Below are 6,000 nucleotides of genomic sequence, written 5' to 3' on the forward strand. Positions count from 1 at the left end.
CACTAGTAACACAGTCAGATCTCTTTTAATGTACGAAGTGTAACATACTCCTCTGCAAAGGTGAGCCACCTTAGAAGTACAATACCACTGAAGAGAGGATGAGGAGGTATTAGAGAAAGGTTGGAGAAGATGATTATCAAATTATCAGAATCTGGCTCGCTGCCTGTAGCTCAAGCAGCTAAGGCGCCAGCCACATACACCAGAGCTGGTGGGTTCAAATCCAGCCCGGGCCTGCCAAACAATAACCACAGCCAAAAAAATACCCAAGCGATGTGGTGGGTGCCTGTAGTCCCAGCTACTTGGGAGGCTAAAGCAAGAGAATTGCTTAAGCCCAGGGGTTGGAGGTTGCTGTGAGCTGTAATGCCACAGCACTCTACCCAGGGCGACAGCTTGAGGCTCTGTCTCAAAAAAAAAAAAAAAAATCGGAATCTAATAATGGGTTTTTAATTATACACAGCACCCCCACCAAACACACACTCCGACTGACACTCATACATACATACGGTGTACATATGTACCTTCCCCTACATCAAAAATAACTTATGCAGTCAGCCCCTGTTGGGTTTTCTTAAGTGTGATAGGGCCAAAAACATATATGTCCACTGAACCAGAAAACCTTTTCCTACAATAATCCAGGCACGGTACTCCTCAGGGTGTGAAATTTAAGACCACTACTAAGTGTCCAGTTCCACTTCTTCGAAAGGACTCCAACTCTTCATAAATGTGTTGTTGGGGACGCTCAGCACGTCATGCTTCGGCCTCACGACTCGGAGTAGGTGGGGGCACTTTTGATATCCCAACCCGCGGAACCAAGGCGGGTCCCTAAGCGCCAATTCTGCATCGGAGGGAAGTCACGACCCGGCGACAACGAGGACATGACCCCTGAGGGTACTCCCCCTGCAGCAGCCCAACACGCGAGCACACACGGCCGCCCAGAGTGCGAGGATAAACGCTCCTTGTGAAAGAGGAGACAGAAATTCTTACAGCCGGGAGAAACTAACCTTTCAATGACAGAGGTACACGCCGCCGAAAGCCTAAGGAGCGTCCGGGTGAGGGAATCAGCGGACTCTGCTGGCGGGCGGGCAAGCCCCGCGAGCAGTCGAGACTTCCGGCGTCTCCTCCTCGCGGGCCTAGAGCGTCGAAACCGCCGGCCTCGGCTCCTAAGCGCCACCAGGGTGGGAGGAGGTTTCCTGGACCCTGGCTCTGAGCGTCTCACACTTGTCCCAAGAGGTGGGTTTCGCCTCCTGCGATCCTCGTTGTTTGTTTTTGTTTTGTTTTTTGCATCCAGTTACCCCAGCTTTTTGCGGCAAGGAAATTTAAACTACCTGCGCTTCACCTAGCCTCCAGGGAGGAGAACCCCCCGGGCCATCTTGTTGCAGGAAGACGGAATTAAAACTAACAGACGCTTATGCTAACAATATGGGGTCCTCAAACTTTTTAATCAGGGGGCCACTTCACTGTCCCTCAGACCGCTGGAGGGTCTGACTGCGGGCCCCAAGTCGAGTCGGCTGCTTAGCAGGACGGGCAGCGGCGGCAAAACCCCCGGCGGGCCGGACAAATGAGGAAGGAACCTTTCTTTAATTGCCTGTGAGAACTCAGGTGCCTCAAGGTGTAAAATGCTGAGTTCCGAGGAACAGTTCTTTCCTAATTCTTTTATACTTTTTCAGCTCAGTATCTGCTGCATAGTTAGTTACAACAAAGACTACAAGAGTTAATGATTTTATTTCTCAAGAAACCAGGGTGCTTGTATTCGTTACATAGTTTTTTCCCCCAAGGTTATTTTAGCTCAGCGTGAAGTTCTTGTCTTTGGAGGAGTTCCGCAGCTGCCTGCTGCTTTGTCAGGATCATCAAGTATAAGATTTATTTCTCCTTCCTCAATCTGAACCGTACTACGGCGCTGAAACACATTCAGCTCCGCCCAGCTGAGAAATTCAACAACATTAAATTTTATTTTATTCGTCAAATTAAGTGCCTACTCTGCACCAAGGAATACAGGAGGAAGGAAAAACTAATACAGGAGTCTGTTCTCATGGAGTTTAGAAATCAGATGGATAATAATAGCATTTACCTCATAATTTGTTATGAGGATGGGAAACACTTAGAATAGTATTGGGCACGTTGTGTGTGCTTAGTAAATATTAACTGATTATTATTTTCATCTCATTCCATTGTTGTCGTCACCAGTATTATCATCATTTACTTTTTTAATGTCAAACTTGAAGTCCAAGTACCTTTCCTCCACGAAGCATTAAGTCCAAGACTAATTAACGTTAGTCTTCACACTCGATTGCACATCTCTATCATGAAAAAAAAAATAGATCATTTACATGAATTATATGTGATGTTAGTAATTACTCATGCTATAAAATTTTCACAAGCTATAGAACTTTTAAAAGGTAGTGTAGGCCAAGGGTGGTAGCTCCTGTCTAAAACCCAGCACTTTGGGTGGGTGGGTGGGTGGGTGTGGGGGTGTGTGTGTATGTGTGTGTGTGTGTGTGTGTGTAGAGACAGAGTCTCAGTTTGTCGCCCTGGGTAGATCACTGTGGCATCACATAGCTCACAGCAACCTCCAACTCCTGGGCTTTGGCGATTCTCTTGCCTCAGCCTCCTGAGTAGCTAGGACTACAAGTGCCCTCCACAATGCCCAGCTATTTTTTTGTTGCAGTTTGGCTGGGGCGGGGTTTGAACCTGCCACCCTCTGTATATGGGGCCGACACCCCAAACCCAACACTTTGGAAGGTCAATGCAGGAGCATCATTTGAGCCCAGGAGTTGGGGACCAGCCTGGGCAATATAGGGAGACTCCATCCCTACAAAAAACGTTTTTTTAATACCCAGGTGATACTGGACAAAGTGGCGTCCCAGCCAGCTCAGCTGAGCGGGGCTGGGGGACTTGCCGCCTCTGTCTTGGCTGCAGCAGCCGGCAGAGGAACTGGCAGGCTGGAGCTTTCCTCTCCCACTGGAGGCTCCAATAGCAAAAAAGACCTGACTGAGCAAGGGAAAACACTGGTGATTCCTCCATTGCATTCCTAATTGGTCCATTTTCAATTCTGCTCCTGATAGATCTATTTTCAGGAGAAAATAGACCCATCAGCTCAGCTTTCAGCTCATTGGACAACTGCCCCTATATAAACCCCTGAGTAGAGCACCTAGGGGCAGATTGTCGCAGACCTTCAAGGGAGAGAGAGCAGAAGACGAAGAGCTGTAACACTTGCATCCTGTTCTGCAAGAAAGTTTGGCTCTTTGTAAGAGCTGTGACACTTGTATAAAACGTATCTTATCCTGCTCTGCAAGGTTTAGCTCTTTGTAAGAGCTGTAATACCTGTTAAAACCTAACTTCCATCCTGTGGTCCATCAATTCATTCATCAAATCGTGGAGACCAAGAGCCTGGAAATCCAATGTCAAAAGTCCAGTAACACAGTCCTGCTGGGAAGAGTCTGTGGGTCTACCTACTTGGAAGACTGAGGCCATAGGATCGCTTGAGCCTAGAGTTTAAGGTTGCTGTGAGCTATCATCATGCCACTGTGCTCCAGCCTGGGCAACAGAGTTGAGACCTTGTCTGCAAAAAAAAAAAAAAAAAGGAAAAAAAGAAAAACAAAAGTGTAAAGGTGAGGTTAAAAAAATTTTTTTTCTATTATTTTCTTTCTACACAACAATTGGTTACCAGACATATATTCCATCCACTGGCTAAATGAACACATTAGCAAAGCTGTCTAACATTAAATTCTGAATTCTGAGAATTTTTCTTTTCCAAAGAATTGGTAGAAACTAGTCAGATTTTGAGGTGCTTGGACTGTAAGGACTGTTGCCTAGGCTGGAGTACAGTGGCATAATCATAGCTCACTGTAGCCTCCAACTCCTGGGTTCAAATCAAGCAGTCCTCCTATCTTAGCCTCTTGAGTCTCTGGGATTACAGGTGAACAGCACACACTCTGCTAACTTTTTTTTTTTTTAAGTGAAGGGGTCTCCTTATTTTGCCCAGACTGCTCTTGAACTCCTGGCCTCAAGCAACCTTCCAAGCTTGATATTTCACAGAATAAATCAACTAATAAAAAGTTTAGGAGGTTTTATATAAAGTGCATTTTATGCAATGTTCATGAAAACAAACCCCAGGTCAATTAGCCCTAGTTCCATAGTTTGTAAGTAAGAATACATTAAATAGGCTTTTTTTTCTTTTTTTGAAACAGGGCTCTCTGTTGCCTGGGCTAGAGTACAGTGGCATTATCATAGCTCACTACAACCGCAAACTCCTGGGCTCAAGTGATCCTCCTGCCTCAGCCTCCCAAGTAGCTGGGACTACAGATGAGTGCCACCACGATGGGCTAATTTTTCTGGCTTTTGTAAAGAAGGAGTCTCACTCTTGCTCAGACTGGTCTCAAATTCCTTAGCTCAAGCAATCCTTCTTCCTTGGCCTCCCAGAGTCCTAGGATTATAGGTGTGAGCCAGCACACCCAGCCAATTATCTATCCTCATAAGGATATGTGTGATGTTTTGACATGGGCACCCAAGGTGAATTAATCAAATCAGGGTAATTTGGGTGACTGCCATCTTGGGTATTTATCATTTCTTTGTGTTAGGAACATTCCAATTCTACTTTTTTAGTTATTTTAAAGTATACCCTAACTTATGTTGAAATATCGTTCATTCTATCTAACTATCTTATGGAAATCAGGATTGTAGTGTAGTTTAGGACACGCATTTCTGGAGGGCTTATTGACCAGAGTCCAAGTTCCTCAAACACCTCAAGATTAGCAATAGCCTGATGGTTTACAGAGGATGTCTGACACCTGGCAGGCTCAGGGCTAGGACTGCGGGGGTCCTGTTGACCACAGTCCAAGATCCCATGCCCTCCTTTTTCCTGGGCTGCAGATGGCCCTATTGTTACCTGGTGGCCGAGAACAAATTGCCTCTCAACCAAAGATTACTATCACCTGAGTCAGACATAGCTCGAAGTCACTGAATTGACTTAGGCAAGTTTATCCCCAGTTTGTAAAGTATAAGTTGTAATCACATGGTGTGCCTGAATGATTTTCCCTTCTTTTGTTTCCCTTCTTCTGATTGTTAATGATTACTTGAGGCACCCAACTTGATTTGAATAACTCATATTAAGTTTATGCATTATGCTGTCAACTTGATTTATGATTTTTGATTGAATAAAGAGACCTATGGGAGAATGGCCCAGGGCTACACTTGCTACGGGCACTTGAGATGCTGCTGGTTTAATGTGTGCTTCTCACAGGTCTGATCAGTTATTTCACCTGAGATAACTGACTCTAAATTTTTTCTCAAGTCAACTGCCCTCAGTGCAGATCCCAGCAAAGGCTGTGGGGACCCAGGCCCCTACAGTATCTATACTTTTGTACTCATTAACCATCCCCACTGTATCCCCCTCTCCCTGCTACCCTTTCCGGCCTCTAGTAGCCATAATTATTCTATCTCCATGAGATCAATTGTTTTTAATATTTAGCTTCCACTTATGAGTGAGAACATACGAGATTTGTCTTTCTGTCCATGGGTTCACTTAATGTAATATTCTCCAGTTCCATCCCTGTTGTTACAGATGGAAGGATTTCATTCTTTTTGTGACTACATAATATTCCATTCTGTATATGTACCACAATTTCTTGACTCAATCATTCATTGACGGACACTTAGGTTCATTCTGAATCTTAGCTTTAGTGATGAGTGCTGTAATAAACATGGCAGTGCAGATACCTTTTCAATACACTAAATTCTCCTCCCTTGGTTATATACCCAACAAAGGGTATATGGATTATATGGTAGTTCTATTTTTAGTTTTTTGAGGAACCTCCATACTGTTCTTCATCGTGGTTGTACTAATTTACATTCCCACCAACAGTGCCCTTACCAACATTCATTATTGCCTTTTTGATTTTTTATTTTTTGAGACGGAGCCTCAAGCTATCCCCCTGGGTAGAGTGCCATGGCATCACGCTCACAGCAACCTCCAACTCCTGGGCTCAAGCGAGTCTTCTGCCT

General features: G+C 44.9%; 1 protein-coding gene across 1 annotated transcript in view; it reads right to left on the bottom strand.

Moving 5' to 3' along the window:
- LOC100950334 (cytochrome c oxidase assembly factor 1 homolog) overlaps positions 1 to 1,057 on the bottom strand; it is a 91,845-nt gene extending 90,788 nt beyond the window's left edge. The window contains exon 1 of the mRNA XM_003797552.3: positions 1,002 to 1,057. The gene's annotated coding sequence lies outside the window, so the exon portion shown is untranslated. The remainder of the gene's footprint in view (positions 1 to 1,001) is intronic.
- Positions 1,058 to 6,000: the final 4,943 nt, after the last annotated feature.

Source organism: Otolemur garnettii, unplaced genomic scaffold (assembly GCF_000181295.1).
Source record: "Otolemur garnettii isolate 467f Iridium unplaced genomic scaffold, OtoGar3 scaffold00119, whole genome shotgun sequence".
Taxonomy (NCBI): Eukaryota; Metazoa; Chordata; class Mammalia; order Primates; family Galagidae; genus Otolemur; species Otolemur garnettii.